At 38.1% G+C, this 17,542-nt stretch overlaps 1 long non-coding RNA gene across 1 annotated transcript; it reads left to right on the top strand.

Annotated features, from left to right (window-relative positions):
* Window positions 1-919: 919 nt before the first annotated feature.
* Window positions 920-16,098, top strand: LOC121233158. The gene is made up of 3 exons (XR_005931977.1): window positions 920-930; window positions 6,463-6,468; window positions 15,823-16,098. It is a non-coding gene; the product is annotated as an uncharacterized LOC121233158 (long non-coding RNA).
* The last annotated feature ends 1,444 nt before the right edge of the window (window positions 16,099-17,542 follow it).

Raw genomic sequence — 17,542 nt, 5'->3', positions numbered from 1 at the left:
TAAAAAAGAGTGTCAATAACATTAATAGTAAGATTTAAGGACAAAATACATAGGTGGTATATGTTTTCAGAGAAGCCAACATGCTTTATCATGTGACCTGAAAAGAGTTCAAGAAGACGCACGAATCTTCAGGAAAAGGTAAAAGCATAAGCTATGTAAGATCGCATAAAACTTTTCTGAGCTAGGTAGGTCTCCCCAAAACCAAATGGAAATAAGTAGTCTTTTCCCTAAATTCTCCCCCAAATGGAAACAAAGCAATTCCTTTTTATTCAAATCTTTTAATTCTAATTTGATATGCTTACCAATTGTAATAATTTTGAGCTTTGATCTTTGCACCTGTTGCTTTGCCAATGCAATGACTTTAACTTGATCATTGCATTTTTCCATCATCAATCAGTTCAGTGAAATCTTGGTAAATTTACATTAATATAGATAAGTTTATGTTTCTTTGTTATGTTTTTAATAAAATGTATAAATTACACAGCACAGGTTTATATTAATTTTCAATGTACACCAAAAAATGTGAGGACACAGATCACCTCAAGAAATCCGCTTCACTTCCAAGTTCACACCTAAACCATTGTAACTGTTCAGTTCAGTGTACAACTCCTGGGAGACAAGGGTCATCTACTAAATTACTAAAATGACCTTGTGTCAGAAGAAGAACCTGTAGATTAAAATCCTTTTTTTTAGAAGTGTGTAATGAGATAAAAAACATAAGTAACTAAATAATGTGTAGTAATATTATCATGTCAGTAAAACAAGAGAGTTTACTAAGTGTCCACCCTGCTCTTACTTCACCTTTTCTCCTAGTAAGGAAGCTATTTTCCACTCAATGCACAAGTTTAATTGCCAGCACTTATGACAATTGGCAATCATACATTCACACACAGAGAAACTTAATCTATAGGACAGTAATCTAGGAGAGCAGTAAAAGCAGTTTTAGTAACCTAATTCTGAAAAAGTCAGTCAGGCAGAGTTTTGTAAAAGTTGAACTAATATGTTATAAAAGCATGCCAAGGTTTTAGAAATTAGTCACAAATGAGCAAACATTGTACATGACTTTCTAAACAAATTAAAATGTCAGCTCTATCCACTGTTACACAAACAGTTTGAACATATTTACAAAATGGACTGCATGGGAATTTATTCTTAGCAAACAATTTGTAGACATGAGCAAATTAATTTTCTCACTGTTTCAGAGGGCTTAGTCCAAAAAAAAAAGAGCTACCATTTCTGATGTTTTTAGAAGATTGGGGAGCAAATTGGTACTGATTAAACAAGGAATGATACTTTCCTGCAATTCGTTATTAATGAAATTTCTGGCTTACAAAGCTACCTTGCTTCTCTGAAGCCAAGGAACAGATCTATGTGAAGTCACTTGATCAGCTCGTGGTGTTTGTTCCTTCTTTTACAAGTTTTCTAAATTTCACTGGCCTGAGGAGGACTGATTTCTTTACAGTCTTTGAGAAGGTAAGGGATATACCTAAGAATTATAATGGTGAACAGGCATGCTTCCTTTATCAGCAAGCTGATGGTACAAGTACAGAAGGAAAGACTACAAGGATTCACACAAACATTAAGCTCAGGGCTTCCTGTCAGTAATGAGAAAATGAATTTTATAGGAAAAGGATCCTGGGGATAGCTAAAGTTATAAGAAAGCTAGGGATATCAGAAAGGGCTTTGTAAAAGGCAAGTCAGAGGTCTCTGGACACTTTGATAGATTGGAGAACTCAGTAGCAGCTTTGTGGACTGTGGATCCAAGGATTAGCTGATGCAGACTGCAGGGGATGAAGACGAAAATGAAATTAGATGATGTATAAGGCAAATTATCTCTCTATTTACATACAGAAACTTAGGAAAACTACCCTTCCCCAGGGCAAAGCTAAACTTTGTGAGCTCACAAATCATAAGATTTTATTGTCCATATATTTCACATGTCTCCCTTCCAGAGATATACAGAGAGAAACCTGAGATACTTGTCAAATAATGCCCAAACTTTCAAAAGTCCTCCTTGCCACATGGGTATTTAAACCTCATTGTTTAAAATGTAGTAGAGCTTCAAAAATCAAACAGGCTAACACATTTGAGAAAACAGCACTTTGAAAGAGATAATAGGCCTATAATCAAAATTAAACCTTGTACTGCTTTTTGAAGTGGGCTTCAAGAAAATAAATAAAATAGAGCAAACACAAACATTTTTAAATGACATAGAGATGAACTAGAGGAGTCAGCCATGCATTTCAGAAGAGAACATGTTTTTACACTCACAAAATATTTCCAAAACGTCATTCTGTTTCAAGAACTTTGATCCTGTCTCCAGTCAGCTAAGTGTTGCTTTGCTGTCAAGAGGTTTAATTTAGATACCATTATTGCTGGATGCATGTATTTCTTGTGAAGATTGAAGGCCATGCATCAGACAAGATTCAAGGCAGCTTACTAGAAGGTGCTGTAGTCCACTTTCAAGTCAGAGGAGCCAAGGAGCTCATCTTAACACAGATGCAAAGGCTGGCAGGGAAACAGATCTCAGGAAAACTGTTCTAAAGATTAAGGAACATGCAAAACTCCTTTTAAGGTAAAAATAAAATAGCCTCAGCCAAACAGTTGCTCTAAAGCTTCTAGCAAAAGTTCTACTGCTGATATTCTTCAGTTTGGAATAGTATTTATGCCTTGAAATTTATTTTTCTAAGATAAGAAGGAAGAAAGGAAGCTTTGTACAAAATAAAGTACTTTGATTCAAAAGACAATTTTTTTTTTTCAAATATTATTGCCTTGTTCACTAATCCAAATTTATAAAATTTTGTAATGATTATGCCTGTGCAAAAAGACTACCATATTTTTCAGAAAGAGTTTTGAGGGCAGCAAAAAGACATTTTTATCATATTTTCTATTTATTTTCTATTAAAAGAAGAGAAAAAATATTTTTTCATTGAAGTTATTTAAGAATAATTTTTAATGTTATTTTAGTTCTCCATTTAGTCCTTCCATAATCGAAGGCTACAAAAAAAGGTTTTCGTCATTAACTATTCTACAACTATATTTACCCTAGATACTGAGTATTTATTGATTCAAATAGTGAAAATCAACATGTTGCCCAAGAAAGCCAAGATGTTCAATAAGTATTTTCATTTTATAATTTAGGTTAGATTATTTTAATCTAAATTTTAAATTTATTATGTAACTAAATGTCAGGCCTGTGAAGCCAAAGAATTTCCTTACTCTGTGTTCTGAAAGCATAAGATTTACCATAATATTAAGGAGGTTTTTAACATGGTAATTATTCCTTATTTTCTTACTGCACTACTTTAATATTACTCTATTCAGTTAAAATTGAATTCTTTCTCTAGAGTTGTATCATGGTTTCAGCCCAGCCAGTAACAAAGCACCACGCAGCCGCTTGCTCACTCCCCCCTCCCCAGCCACGGTGGGATGAGGAGAAAATATAAAGGCAGGCTCGTGGGTCGAGACAAGGACTGGGAGGGATCACTCACCGCTTATGGTCATGGGCAAAAGACAGGCTCAACTTGGGGAAGAAACAAAATCTATTTACTACCAATCAAATCAAAACAAGGATAATGGGAAGTAAAACCAAACCTTAGAACAACTTCCCTCCCCTCCCAGCTCAACCCCACTCCTGCTTCTCTCTACCTCCTCCCCCCGGCAGCGCAGGGGAACAGGGGATGGGGGCTGGGGTCCGCTCATCCCACCTTGTCTCTGCCGCTCCTTCCTCCTCAGGGGGAGGAGGACTCCTCACTCGTCCCCTGCTCCACCATGGGGTCCCTCTCATGGGAGACAGTCCTTCATGAATTTCTCCAACGTGAGTCCTTCCCGTGGGCTGCAGTTCCTCACAAACTTCCCTGCTGTGGGTCCTTTCCATGGGCCAATCTTCAGTCACAAAGTGCTCCAGCACGGGCTTTCCCACAGAGTCACGGCCATCTTGGGGGGCCTCCGGTCCTCCGCTCACCTCCATGGGCTGGGGTGGGACAGCCTGCCATCTCACCACGGGCTGCGGAGGCATCACCTCCTCCAGCGCACCTCCTCCCCTCCTTCCTCACCGGCCTCCGTATCTGCAGAGGGGTTCCTCTCACATTCCAATCCCCCTACTCACTGTAGGTTTCCCTTCTTAAATCTGTTCTCCCGGAGGCGCTACCGCTGTCACTGACGGGCTCAGCCGGGGCCAGAGGCCGCTCTGACTTGGAGCCGGGGGAGCTTCTAGCAGCTTCTCACAGGAGCCACCCCTGCGGCCCCCTCCCCCACTACCCAAAAAAACCCTGCCACAGAAACTCATAACAAGCTGCTAAGAGTAATTCAAGAGAATTTCAACACACAATATTCCTTGACTGCCAGGTCAAGAGGAAAATGTTGTTTACTTGGCACGGTGGAAATACAAGATTTCACTCTGCTAATTTACAGGTGATGATTGTCTTTGTGGAACTCACCTTTTTGCCTCATTACTCTCTACAGCTCCTGAAAGCTCACCCTGCTACAGGCAGCCCAGAGCTGAAATTTTAGAGATTTCTTCATAAATTCTTCCCTCTGGCTGTACAGGAGGTTCTTCCCTCATCACATCCAGACCTGCACCAAAAGCCAGAGTTCCTGACTGCCGTAAGCACTCACTGACTGTCTTCAGATCCTGGAGGAAACCAGGGAGTATTTTTCTTCACCAAAAGCTTAAATGGGAAGATGTGGAGTGAAGAGAGAGATTTGGGGCACTGTAATAATGGTCAGAGCAGAAGATAATGATTGAAGAAATTGTAAATAAGAAAATGAAAGATTTCAGTTGTCTATAAAGCACCATAAGCATAAACGTGTTCAGGTCTTGATACTATTGACCACTGTGTATATAGCTAACGGTGCCTAATGATGTCATGTGTTTTCAATAATGAATGAGTGTGATTTTCTTCCAAAAGAAGTAGTATTGTTTGTCATAGGCAGTAACCACTTGTTAACAAAGATACTATTTTTACGAAACTGTGACTAAAAACTGCAAAAAGGCAAAGATAAGAAGATAAGAAGAGTTCTTTTCATGAATAGCTTTTTTAAGATTTCCTGAAGTGACTGGTGGATGCTTGTACAAGGTCTTTTAAAAGTTCCATCTCTGTTTCACTCTTTGCTGGCACTGTGTACATTCCCTCTTCACCTGCAATTTCTCTCAAGTGAGCAACCCTACCAGCACTATTTTTTCTCTTATTTAAAGAATGTTCTGGAAAAATACATCTGTCTCCTCAAATATTTGACATGTGTAATACAGTGCATTGAGATTCAACAATTTATTTTTTCATATTTTACCTTTATTATTTTTTTCCCAAGATCAAGCATACAGTCTGCAAGTGAAAACATATATATAAAGACCTTGTGTGCATGGAGATGCCCTAATTTCAACATTTCTTAAATTTCAATTTCTTAATTTCAATCTTCCAGAGGGTATGAGTGTTTGGCATACAGAAGACACAAACAGAAAAGTTGGATGTTTGACATGTTTCCTTAGGTAACTACTAGAACTTGAAAAATGCTTACAAATGTTTTAAAATGAAAAAAATTAGTATAGGACTTGTTTGTTTGCTGGTTTAGCTTTTATCTGTTTCAACCTGCCTACAACAATCATGTTGGAAAAACTTGATGCTCAAGCAGCAAAGGTGGTTATGTCACATCAGAATTCACTTTTATTTCCTTTTCTTAATTATAGAAAATGTTTTTTATACAACAAATACTGACCTTAGCCAAATCAAAAATCAACACCTAATTTAAAGTAGCGGACTTCATAGAAATTATTCTGTAGACTTCAAAATTCTGGAATTTCACCCTTGCTGTTTTACTTATTTTGATAGGATATGGGAAGACAACTTTCCAAGGTCTGCATTCTCTCAGCTTGCTATCCAGAAGTTGCCTAGGATACAAACCTATGGCCTTCTATAAAGTCCCTATACTAATCATTAATAATGATAAATATATTTTCCTATAATTTTCTTGATGTGTTCCCAGAACACAGGATTATTCAGGAAAAGGACTCATATGATCATAAAATACAGCACAAGATATAATACTTTTCTTTGTAAGGGGCTCCAATAATCCCCCACTGGACAGGAGGAAGACTATCAGCCACCTCATCATCCTGTGATGGGATATTCAGATGATGATGTGTCCTCTGCAATTTAAAAATCACAAAACCTCTCATTCATATACTCTCTCTCTTTCTCTCTTATATCTTTTAAGAGGGAAAACTCTTTTGCCTACCACATAAAATTTGCACTGTTTGGTTTCCATTTGATGCTCTACTGTGGCTGGAACACCAATTTCCACTAGAATCTCAGTGCATCATGAATCACCGCAGCAGGGGGCATCTTCAGATATTTCTAAGCATATTGGCACCTTTGTTAAAAGGTCATCATTCTCGCTTTCTATGACTATCTCCAGACATTTGGTTTTGCTCTCAGGGATTATTATTCTTGTACACATAAACAGCACCATGTGTTTCACCATAGAAGCAATTTGATCTACACACTAATCTGTGAACAAGTGAAGAATGCATGGACCAAATGGCAAAACCCCAGCAAACAAGATGAGTTTATGTAGTGAAAGGTACCATTATTTTAGGACTGTCATGAAAGAGTTTGTGCTGTGTTTACCGTGCCACTAGTGACTTTGATTGTAAATACTAATTTCTCTTTCTATACAGCAGCTTCAAAAAGGTAAGTAAATTATGGTTTAATTTTTACCCAGTCCTACTAATAAATGTGAAGAAAATCTGACAAACATCCATGGAAGAAGGAAACACACACACTGGTAATTTTGTTAAAGAGTAATTTCTGGACAAAAGTATGAATTAATCTGTGTAATGAAGCCTTGTATTCTAAAGTGGAATGCTTAATATTCTGCATATTTACATTTAAAATATTGAATTTTCAGAATGCAAATCAGAATATTTTGATCAATCACATGTTGTAGCAAGAAGGAAGAAAGTGCCAAATCCAGCCTCAATACTTTCAGAAGGCAGAATGCTCAAAACACACAGCAAAAATTCTCCAAGTATTAAAGCGTTCTCAACATTCTTAACACGTCTGTGCTCTGAATGAACATTTTATTTTCTTGTCAGTGATTCAGAATATCCACAGCTACTCTTCAGTGACTAGGAAAAAATCATGCCAACTGGGATAAAGCTTTATTTTAAAGTTGAAGGCATGAAATAAGCACTAAGAAGACAATTGTACACCTGTTTTCAAAAGTAAAAAGGCATCTCAGATCTACTTTGCCTTTGAAAATTTGGCCGAGAATCGTGTTTCAGAGGCCCAATAGCTCATAACTTTATTCCCAATATTCTATCCTGTATGCCTAATTGGGCTGCTGCACATTTGCATAAGCATGGTGCTTCATGATTAATGTATAAGTCACAGCATGGATTCCCGAACAAATTCATCTGCGGATCCTCCTCCCCATCCCTACTGCAAATAACCAGTGTGCCTAAACTGCAGTCTATCATACCTGTAGATATAGCTATGTATCAAAAATCAAACTGTATAAACTTCATTAGAAAGCTGTACTGAGTTGTAAACTTCTTTTATCTAGAAATGTTAATAACAATAAAATGTTAGCTCTTATAAAGCCACTGGCAGTTATACTTCCTGTGATTTATGAAAGTATTTTTTTAAAATGTTAAAATTAAGTGTCAAGTCTATAGCTTTATTTTCAAAATTGAACCAGATTACAATTAAAATGAAGACTTTGTTAAATTAATAACCCAATAATTACTTCTGTGCTATTACTCTTGGGGTAATGTAAACCTAGAGTGAACAAGAACTTGCTGTTCAAACAGAGCAACATGTTAGTAATTCAATAACGTGTCCACTCACAGTCAAATTAAATAAGAAATCTCCTGAAAATGTCAACAAAGGTCTGATGAATAAAAGCCAGAGGATGCCACAGTAAGGGTGCCAGGAAAACGTAAGTCTAATCTTTGACGGTTAAGCAGTGCAGACATCTTGAGAGACTACAAGCTGATACATGTTCTTTTTACTGCAATTCCTTGCAATAACATGATGACTCATCTTAAGGGATCTTCCACTCAAGCTTAATTTGTTTCAGTCATAAAGGCAAAAAATTCCACTATTATTATTTAAAGACTTTTTCCTACTGTCACGAAAAGCATACACTGACTGTGCTTTATTTTCATATATTAACATTAACATTATCTTCGCCCAGCAGAGAAGGCTATCAAATGCAGTATTATTGGCAGCATCTCAAAACAGAGTATAGAGTCGATCATATTTTGTGTAACTGGGAAAAGACAGAAACAAAATAGTTTGAAGTGCCAAGGAGTGAAACCCCCATGAGCTATATCAATTTTCTTTTAAATTGATTATTGTAAAATTTTACAGGAAAAAATAATCAGAGGTTTGCCTTTTTTTTTTAATTTTTGTTTTCGTATAACATCGACATCTAAATTCTACCATCTCACTGGTGAGCAGTCATTGGTGTCGATGATTCAAATCAGTGGGATTCAAAATAGTTTTGAACATTACCTGCAGTTTAACACCAAGAATAAAAACATGACCATTTTAAACATTCTACTTATAGAGAATTAATGTGAAATTCCATTAAGTATTATGTTTACATTATTCAGAATTTAATAAAAATATACAAGATTGTATATATGTATAGTCTTTCCTACAAAAATAAGCTTACTCTCTAAACTAAATATAGTGTGCCATGAGGAAGTGACTTATGCCTTAATCAGATGAGTGCTGGTCAAAACCATCTATTTTTGGAATGGACATAAATGATAAGCACAAAACAAGCAGAAGCCAAGATGTATAGCTCTAGAGGAATCTATTCCCCATCCTAAGTAACAAAGCCAGCACAAAACATTTATATTCTATGATTCTTAAGCAGTCTAAAGGATCACCTACGCTGTTTGAATCTAGTTTGTCAGAATTGTCCAAGGGTAGGTTTCATCTCATCTAACTCTACAGTGTAAACTGTTTATCTAGGCTTCTTTAGGGACAAAGTGCTGTGTCCAAATGGAAAGTCACCCAATTTACACTACATTTTCTGGCAGACCCTCTCTCTAGACAGATATTTAAATCTTAGTCCACCAAAGAAAGTTGAAATTACAGTCAACCTGCATGCACTCTCCTAATGGTGGTTCCTAAAAAATCCACTCTTCCTCCTATCAAACTCCTTGCTATCTATATGTCCATACATAATAGAAAAGGTTCAACACTGCAGAAACATTTTGCCAAAAGCTAGTATATTTATATTGGAAAGTGAGGGAATTTCCCTTTCCACCAATTTTCTATTTTCCCTTTGAAATTGGGATCTTTCAATGGGTTGAGTGCACTTGTGGAAATAAAGCAAAGCAATCTGCAAAAATGAAGTTTTCCCTCTAAGTATATGATACCACTGCTTTAGGGCCTAACAATATTCAAAGCAGGGCTGTAGTAGCTCCTAAGAGATCATTCCCACACTGTTGTCTCTCTCTTTATACCAGTTTTTATGTGGTTAAATCCACTTCACCAATGGCACACGGACTTTCTGCATTATGTCCTCTTAAAAGCAAGTTCTTTTATAGTATACATTATCCAAAGATTCTATAGGTAACATATGGAAGGAAGTTTTCTTTTATTTTCTTATCAGTAAGACATAAAAACATGATAAGGGTTACATTATAATACATCTTTGGGTTACAATAAAGTAGATTTTATTTTAATAACACTGATATCTTGGAAACATTGATTTAATTGACTGCATTTTTTTCTTAATTTAATAATAATCCTTGTGTAATAGCAATAAAAGAGGCAGCCCACATTCTTCTGGTCTGAATTTTGCGATTAAATTTCTGACAACAAATATGTGACATTAATGGCAAAACTGATAGGGTTGTGACTTCATGCAAACATAGGAAATTAATGTGGAATTACCTATGCATTATGTTTTAGTTTTCCTGTATCCACTGACAGTTCTTTGCTTTAATATCTGAATGAAATTAAAATTAAAACTACACCATTTTAAGGGTGACATGAGAGATTTCACTTTTTTAAGAAACTTCTAAGTAGTCGGGAAATTCAATCCCAACAGCGTGCTCAAAAGCTGTAATTTTTCTGTAAGATCTCTGGAAGGAAATTCTAGGAAATATTTTTACCCCCATTTTAAAGGAATCTATTTTTTCTCAAAGCTGTATATAGGATTCGCAGTCATAAACATATGGTATATTCACAGGAATTATTATTATTATTATTATTATTATTGTTGATATTGTTGTCATTATTGCTACTACTACTATTATTATTATGTGATACATATTAATAAAATGTTAAAGAAAATATTAGATAATTTTAAAATATTTTTATACGTATCAACCAATATAAATATATTCTGTACTTATTTGAGGCTTTAGTATGGAAAACATAAACATTTGATAAATGTTCCAGGTTGTATTTGTATAAAAAGACATACTTGGTTCACAGTACACCCAAAGTTGTTTCAGCAGCAAAAAGTCTTACAATTTTCATTAAAAAAAAACCAAAAAAACCCCAACCAACAAAACCAAAACCAACAAAACTCCCAAAACAATGAGTAGAAGTTGAAGCATGGGTTGCTTATCTGTGGATTTATTCTCCTAATTTCACTAATATTCTAGCCAGAAATGTTTGGAACTGCTAATATCTTTCCAGAATTGTATGCACATGTAACAACCTGGGACCCTATATGTGAGAAAAAAGGAGCAAATAAACTGAAGGTCCTTGTATTACCTATGTGTTCTAACATGGTTTTGAAATTATTCTTTCAGTAGAAAAAATTGGCATTGCACCCTAGAAGCCAGGTTAATAGAAGATTCAACTATGCTGATTTTGAGAACTTACATACTTTGTAATATATTATGTCACAATGCTCTGCTGCTGGCTTACCTCAGGTTCTCAGTCACTTCTCTTGCTGCCTCAGTTGGAAGTTTTCTGCTACTGCTTGGCCAGCTATGCAGCCAAGGTCTTACGAATCTCTTACATGTACCAGTTTCATCAGTTTAGTATGGTATTGGGACTTAATTATCCACACATCAGTCACTCTGCTATGTGTTATGTCTCAAATACGATATGGGCAAATAAAATGTTTTCCTGTAGACAAAGGAGGGGGGGGACTGTTCATAAGTCTCAATCTTGAGAATTAGTCATGCTCACACTGTCACTGAGTTTCAGCCAAATGCTCACAGTTCATCACTAAGAAATAATAAGGAATAGCTTCCTTAACCACATCCCTACTCTAATTAAGGGAGGGGGCATTTGAAGTACTGGCATTCAGTACTTCTTAATTAAATATCTGTCGATGGATCACTTTAATTCTAGCTAACATGTTCTTAAAAAAAACCCACAACCAACAGTAATTGAAATGCCACATTTTTTCTAAGCAATCTAATTCAGGGATTGACATCTAGCTAGGGAGTTTTTCCTAATGTTTGCCATACATCTCCCACATGAGTTAATTTGTGCATAAGTATGCATCTGTTCCTCACATTGGTTAAAGGAAACAAGTCAAAGAAAGAGTTGGGTTTATCTACAACAAATAGAGGTATTGTACAGAACTATTTTTTGGCACCAGCTGTAGACTGCTATGCCTTAAAATTATGCTTGGGCAAGTTTAGACTCATGGTGAGTCTAGTTCTCCATTGTTGGAACCCATATGTGCTCACACAAATTAAATTCAAGTAGATGTTATCTTCATGTATCCTTCTTTTCTTCTTGGATGGTATGATACACCGGGTCAACATGGCTTCCACTGGATATGGTCATGAGCCATTAAAGATGTCAAACAACTGAAATCCAGCTACTTTAATGGCAAAACATTGCCATAAATGAGAAGTTTTATTTTATGATTTTTATTATTTTTCAAGTTTTTACTTTTCTAATCGATAAGCCCAAGGAAAATAAAACTATTCTGTTTAATCCAGCAATATATCAACTGTTCTGTATGATTCCATTAAATGTAGTATCACTGCACTCATGCACACATGCACATTTCAAGTTTCTGAGATAGAAATGACAGGCTCTTCCAGGGGAAAAAAAAAAAAAAAGAATTGATGATCTGCATTGTCTTATGCACTTGTCTGATACTCCAGAACAAAATGTAATTCTTCATTAGAAGCAGAAATATTCCAGTGATCTTTTGGCCATCTGTCTTCTTTTCCAGAACAGTCTGTAAGCCAGTAAGAAACAAAATGATCTCCTAGAATATGAAGCAAACAGAAGTATCAGTAAAAACCATATAATGCAAGAAAGGTTTTTTAGATGACTGCTATTTTTTCTGAAACTGAAGTTCCTAGGAACTCTGGGGGATCCCATTCTTCCTCTCAACATCTTGAAGAACCACCCCGTTCCTCCCTCATGAAATCTCACAAAACTGAGGAGACAAAAAAGATTATACAAAGTGCTTTAAATGAAGGCGCACTGGCTATCTGCAACTCTTTCCTTTAGTATCTATTAGTCTAACATGAGAAGAAAGCAACACATGGCTTGTTTCTCACTTTCCCACAATTCCTCTGCTTTTCCAGATGCTTCCAAAAGCTATAGGTACGTGTTATATTTAACTGTCACTATAAAACTACACAATGTGTACCTCACTTTCCTTTCTGGGAAAGATTCTGGTTACAGGTGTTTAAATCAGTCCAAACAACTATTTTTGTGTTATTTCATTACATATTGAATATTCAGCATCAGTATTTTCAGCACAGAGCAAGTCATCATGTTTACTTAGTGATGTCTGAATTCTCTCCTACATGACTTGCTGATTGATAGGCTCAGAGAAAGCTGTCTTTTGAATATATATAGGATTTATTCCTGAGGCAGATAATATTTCTTTTCCATTTGAATGTACCTGTTGTCAGCAGTCAGGATTTCACAGGAAGAGATAATCCCAAAGACAGCTTAAGCCAGACCACAGAGAGGTCTGAAGGTGCAGTTCTAATTCCTGAAAAATCTCACAATGAGAATTCAAAATAAGAAGAAATGTGATTGCAGGCTTTGGTTGCTAAGACTGACAGCTATGCTTGGAACAACTTGTATTGCTTTACAAACACTGCCTTCATGCCTACACATAGACAACTATAGCAAGCTGCCTAACAACTAATTAATGAGCAATACAATATCACAACACCTAACCCCAAACTCAGGGAAAGGAGTGCAGCCTTCTCACCTAATAATAGTGGAGCAGTTTTCCATGTGCAGCAAAGTCTCGTGGCATCCAGAACAACAAGGACTGCAAGGCAACCTGATGTTGAGATTTTGGGGACAAAACTCTCAAGAAAAGTGTCCAGTTACAAAGAATGAAAATGCTTCAACATCCTTCCCAGAAGGTTCACTCTTTTAAGAGGACCACACAGGAATGAAAAAAACAATGAATAAAACTATCTTTTTATTTATATCACTTTATACCCATAAATTCAAATTAATCTATGAGCACCATGGAGTCAGCTGAAATGTATTAAGGAGAAAAATTACTAAAAATAGCATTTGTTATGAATTTTATTATCCTCTGCTTTATACCCTTAAAATATTAGAAGCCTAAGAAGTCTCTGTTAGTTTTCATTTGACATGTGACTGACAGTTTTCAGTGATAGAAGATGGAGGCAATCCCTTTATTTTGTTTTTTGCAAAGGCAAAGTTTGAGGATTTTTTAAGATGGTAGCAAACTTTTCAAAACCTCTGAGTTCTTGGTCACATCTTACCTTTTCAAGTTGTCTTGGCACTAGAACGGGTTCTTCTTTGCTGCACTCTACTTAAACTTAAGCACCTTTGCATGGGAGAGGAATGCAAAACCAGGTTAACCACAGTTTTGAACCAAAGAGGTTTACAGGTGAAGATAAAATGCAATAAAAATATAAACGACTTCTAGGTCAAAAAATGGTGCTTCACCAACACCAGGAAAAATCAAGCATGAGGCTTATCTGATTACTGTGAAGGTAGCTGGAGTTTTATAAGTTGGAGAAGACAGTACAATGAATGTTGCCTTGTAACACTCTGACGCGCACATACACTAATGCTCGGAACATGAGGAATGAACGTGAATTAGAGCTCTGGGTGCAGCTGCACGAAGATATGGTGGCATGGCTCCCTTGACTGGAGTGTTGCAGTGGAGAGATACAGGCTGTTTAGGAAAGACAGGCTGGGAAGATGAGGAGGAAGAGTAGCTCTTTATGTGGGAGAACAGCTGGAATGTATGCTTGGGGATGGATGATGAGCCAGCTGAGAGCTTATGGGTAAGAATTAAAGAGAAGACACATAGGGGTGACATCGTAGTGGGTGTTTACTACAGGCTGCCTGACCAGGAAGAACAAGTGGACGAGGCCCTATACACAGCAGGTAGGAGCATTCTCAGATTTGCAGGCCCTTGTCCTCACGGGGGACTTCAACCAACCTTATATCTGTTAGAAGGACAGCACAGCAGGGCATAAAAAATCCAGGAGGACGTTGATGACCACTTCCTCACCCTGGTGATAGAGGACCCAACAAAGAGAGGTGCTCTGTTGGGCCTCAAACTCACCAGCAATGAAGGGGTCATGGGGGATGTGAATGTCAAAGGCAGCCTTGGTTCCACTGACCATGAGACAGTGGAGTTCAGGATCATGAGGGGAGAGGGGAGGGGGAAAAGCAAGCTCACAGCCCTGGACTTCAGGATAGCAGACTTTGGCCTTTTTAAAGATCTGCTTGGTAGAATGCCATGGGATAAGGCCCTGGAAGGAAGAAGGGCCCAAGAAAGTTGGTTAATATTCAAGGATTACTTCCTCCAAGCTCAAAAGAGTTCCATCCCAGTGAATAGAAAGTCAGGCAAAAATGCCAGGAGGCCTGCATGGATGAACAAACTCCAAAATCAAACACAGAAAGGAATCACACAGATGGTGGAAGCAAGGACAGGTAACATGGGAGCAATACAGAGACATTGTCCGAACATCCAAGGATGAAGTTGGGAAAGCCAAATCCCAGCTGGAATTTAATCTGGCCAGGGATGTCAAAGAGAACAAGGGCTTCTATAAGTCCATAGGTGGCAACAAGGCTAGGAAAAAGGTATGCCTGCTGCTGAACGAGTCAGGGGACCTGGTTACATAGCACAAGGAAAAGGCTGAGGTACTGAGTGCCTTCTTTGTCTCACCTTTACTAGTAAGACCAGCCTTCAGGAATCCCAGGTCCCAGAGGGAAAGGCAGGAGCAAGGAAGACATAATGTTGGTGGAAGCTGTTGGTGGACATACTCTTCCCAGGTCAGGCAATACTTAAGCAAGCTGGACATACATAAGTCCATGGGCCCTAATGGGATACACCCACAAGTGCTGAGGTTGCTGGCAGATGTCATTGTAAGGCCACTCTTGAAAATCTTTTATTGATCATGGCAACTGGGAGAGGTGCCCTAAGACTGGAGGAAAGGAAATGTCACTCCTATCTTCAAGAAGGTCAAGAAAGAGTACAGGCTGGAGACCCTCACCTTGATCTCTGGGAAGGTGATGGAGCAGCTTATCCTGAAAACCATTTCCAGGCACATGAAGGACAAGAAAATCATCAGGAGTTGTCAGCACAGATTCACCAAGGTAAAGTCATGCTTGACCAATCTGATAACCTTCTGTGACAGAATGACTAGCTTGGTGAGGAGACAGTGGTGGATATTGTCTACCTAGACTTCAGTAAGGCTTTCAACTCTGTCACCCCTAAGGTCATCATAGAGAAGCTAATGAAGTTCAGGCTGGATGAGCAGTGAGGTGGATTGAAAACTAGCTGAATGGCTGGGCCCAGAGGGTGGTGATCAGTGGCTTGAAGTCTCATTGGAGGCCAGTCACTTGCGATTTACCTCAGAGGTCAATACTGAGTCCAATCCTGTTTAACATCTTCATTAATGATATGAATAATGGGGCAGTGTGTACCCTCAGCAAGTTTGGCAATGACACAAAACTAGGAGGAGTGGCTGAGATGCCAGAGGGTTGTGCTGCCATCCAGAAGGACCTCCACCGGCTGGAGAAATGGGCTGAGAGGAGCTTCATGAACTTCAACAAGGGGCAAGTGCAAAATCCTGCACATAGCGAGGAAAAACCCCATGCACCAATATACGCTGGGGGCCACAAGGCTGGAAAGCAGCTTTGCAGGAAAAGGTCTGGGGGTCCTGGTGGACAAGTAGAGCATGAGCCAGCAATGTGCCCTCATGGCAATAAAGGCCAATGGTATCCTGGGCTGCATTAGAAGAAGTGTTGCCAACAGGTCAAGGCAGGTGATCCTTCCCCTCTACTCAGCACTGGAGCTACTGGAGACAGTCCAGTGAAGGGCCATGAAGGTGATTAAGCGACTGGAGCACCTTTCATATGAGGACAGGCTGAGAGAGCTGGGACTGTTTAGCTTGGAGAAGAGGAGGCTTGGAGGAGGGATCTCAGCAATGTCTATAAATACCTGAAGGGAGGGTGTAAAGAAGAGAGAGCCAGACTCTTTTCAGTGGTGCCCAGTGACAGGACCAGAAGCAGTGGGCACAAACTGCAACACAGGAGTTTCTGTCTGAACATCAGGAAATACTTTTTTACTGTGAGGGTGACCTAGCATGGGTACAGGTTGCCTAGTGAGATTGTGGTGCTTCCATCCTTGGAGATACTCAAAAGCCACCTGGACATGGTCCTGAGCAAGTAGCTCTAGGTGGCCCTGCTTCATCAGGGGGATGGACAAGACAGCCTCCAGAGGTCCCTTCCAACCTCAAACATTCTGTGATTCTGTGAACACAGGGAGTATGGCACACTTTTTCTTTTTTTTCAAGAGCATGTACAGATCAATGATAGACCTGAGATAAGAATGTATAATTTAATTGAAATTAAAGGATTGCATCAGGTTTCCCTGGGTCTGAATCACCAAAGAGTTAAATTATGTGCACTTTGCTTCTGAAGTCTTAAGTTTCTTTGAGTCAAATGGAAAGACTGTACATGTGAAAAACACTTGTATTAAATTATGTATTTGAATGAATGTTAAGATTTAATGATGTAAATGTTAAGTGCAAAATTATGCATAGTAAAAGAATGCTGTGTCAATGTACTGAAATGATCATTTATTATAGCATAGCAACAAGCAGTGCTTTCAAGCCTTCAAAGTTCTATAATATTCTCATTATACTTAAAGGGGTCATCTGAAACTGAGAGAACAGCTGGCTTTTCAAAAGACAAAAGGCCAAGTGAAAAATAACTATCCCTGAAACTTCAGTACAATGAATATTTTAATATTAGGAGTGAATGAGCTGATAGTGTTTTTCATTCCCAAGAATGCTAGGGTTACTCAAATGTTTTATAAACTGCACCAAACAACATTCTATGTGGCATGATCATCAAGAGATCATGTGTGTCAGAAACTGGAAGAACTTACTCTGCACACCAGTTTGTGAGCATAGAACATATTATAGGAATGACCACGTTGATGTGAAAAATGCTGTTAGCCCTGTCTTCTGACTCTGAAATGGCCAATAGTAGACATTTGACAGAGGAGGATTATCAAGGGCAAGATTGTTTCTGTAGTATATCCAGGATTTTGTGTAAAACAGCTTCTACTG

This window comes from Aquila chrysaetos, chromosome 2 (genome assembly GCF_900496995.4).
Source record: "Aquila chrysaetos chrysaetos chromosome 2, bAquChr1.4, whole genome shotgun sequence".
Lineage (NCBI taxonomy): Eukaryota > Metazoa > Chordata > Aves > Accipitriformes > Accipitridae > Aquila > Aquila chrysaetos.
The sequence above is the reverse complement of the archived record's forward strand: the minus strand, read 5'-3'. Positions and strand labels throughout refer to the sequence as shown.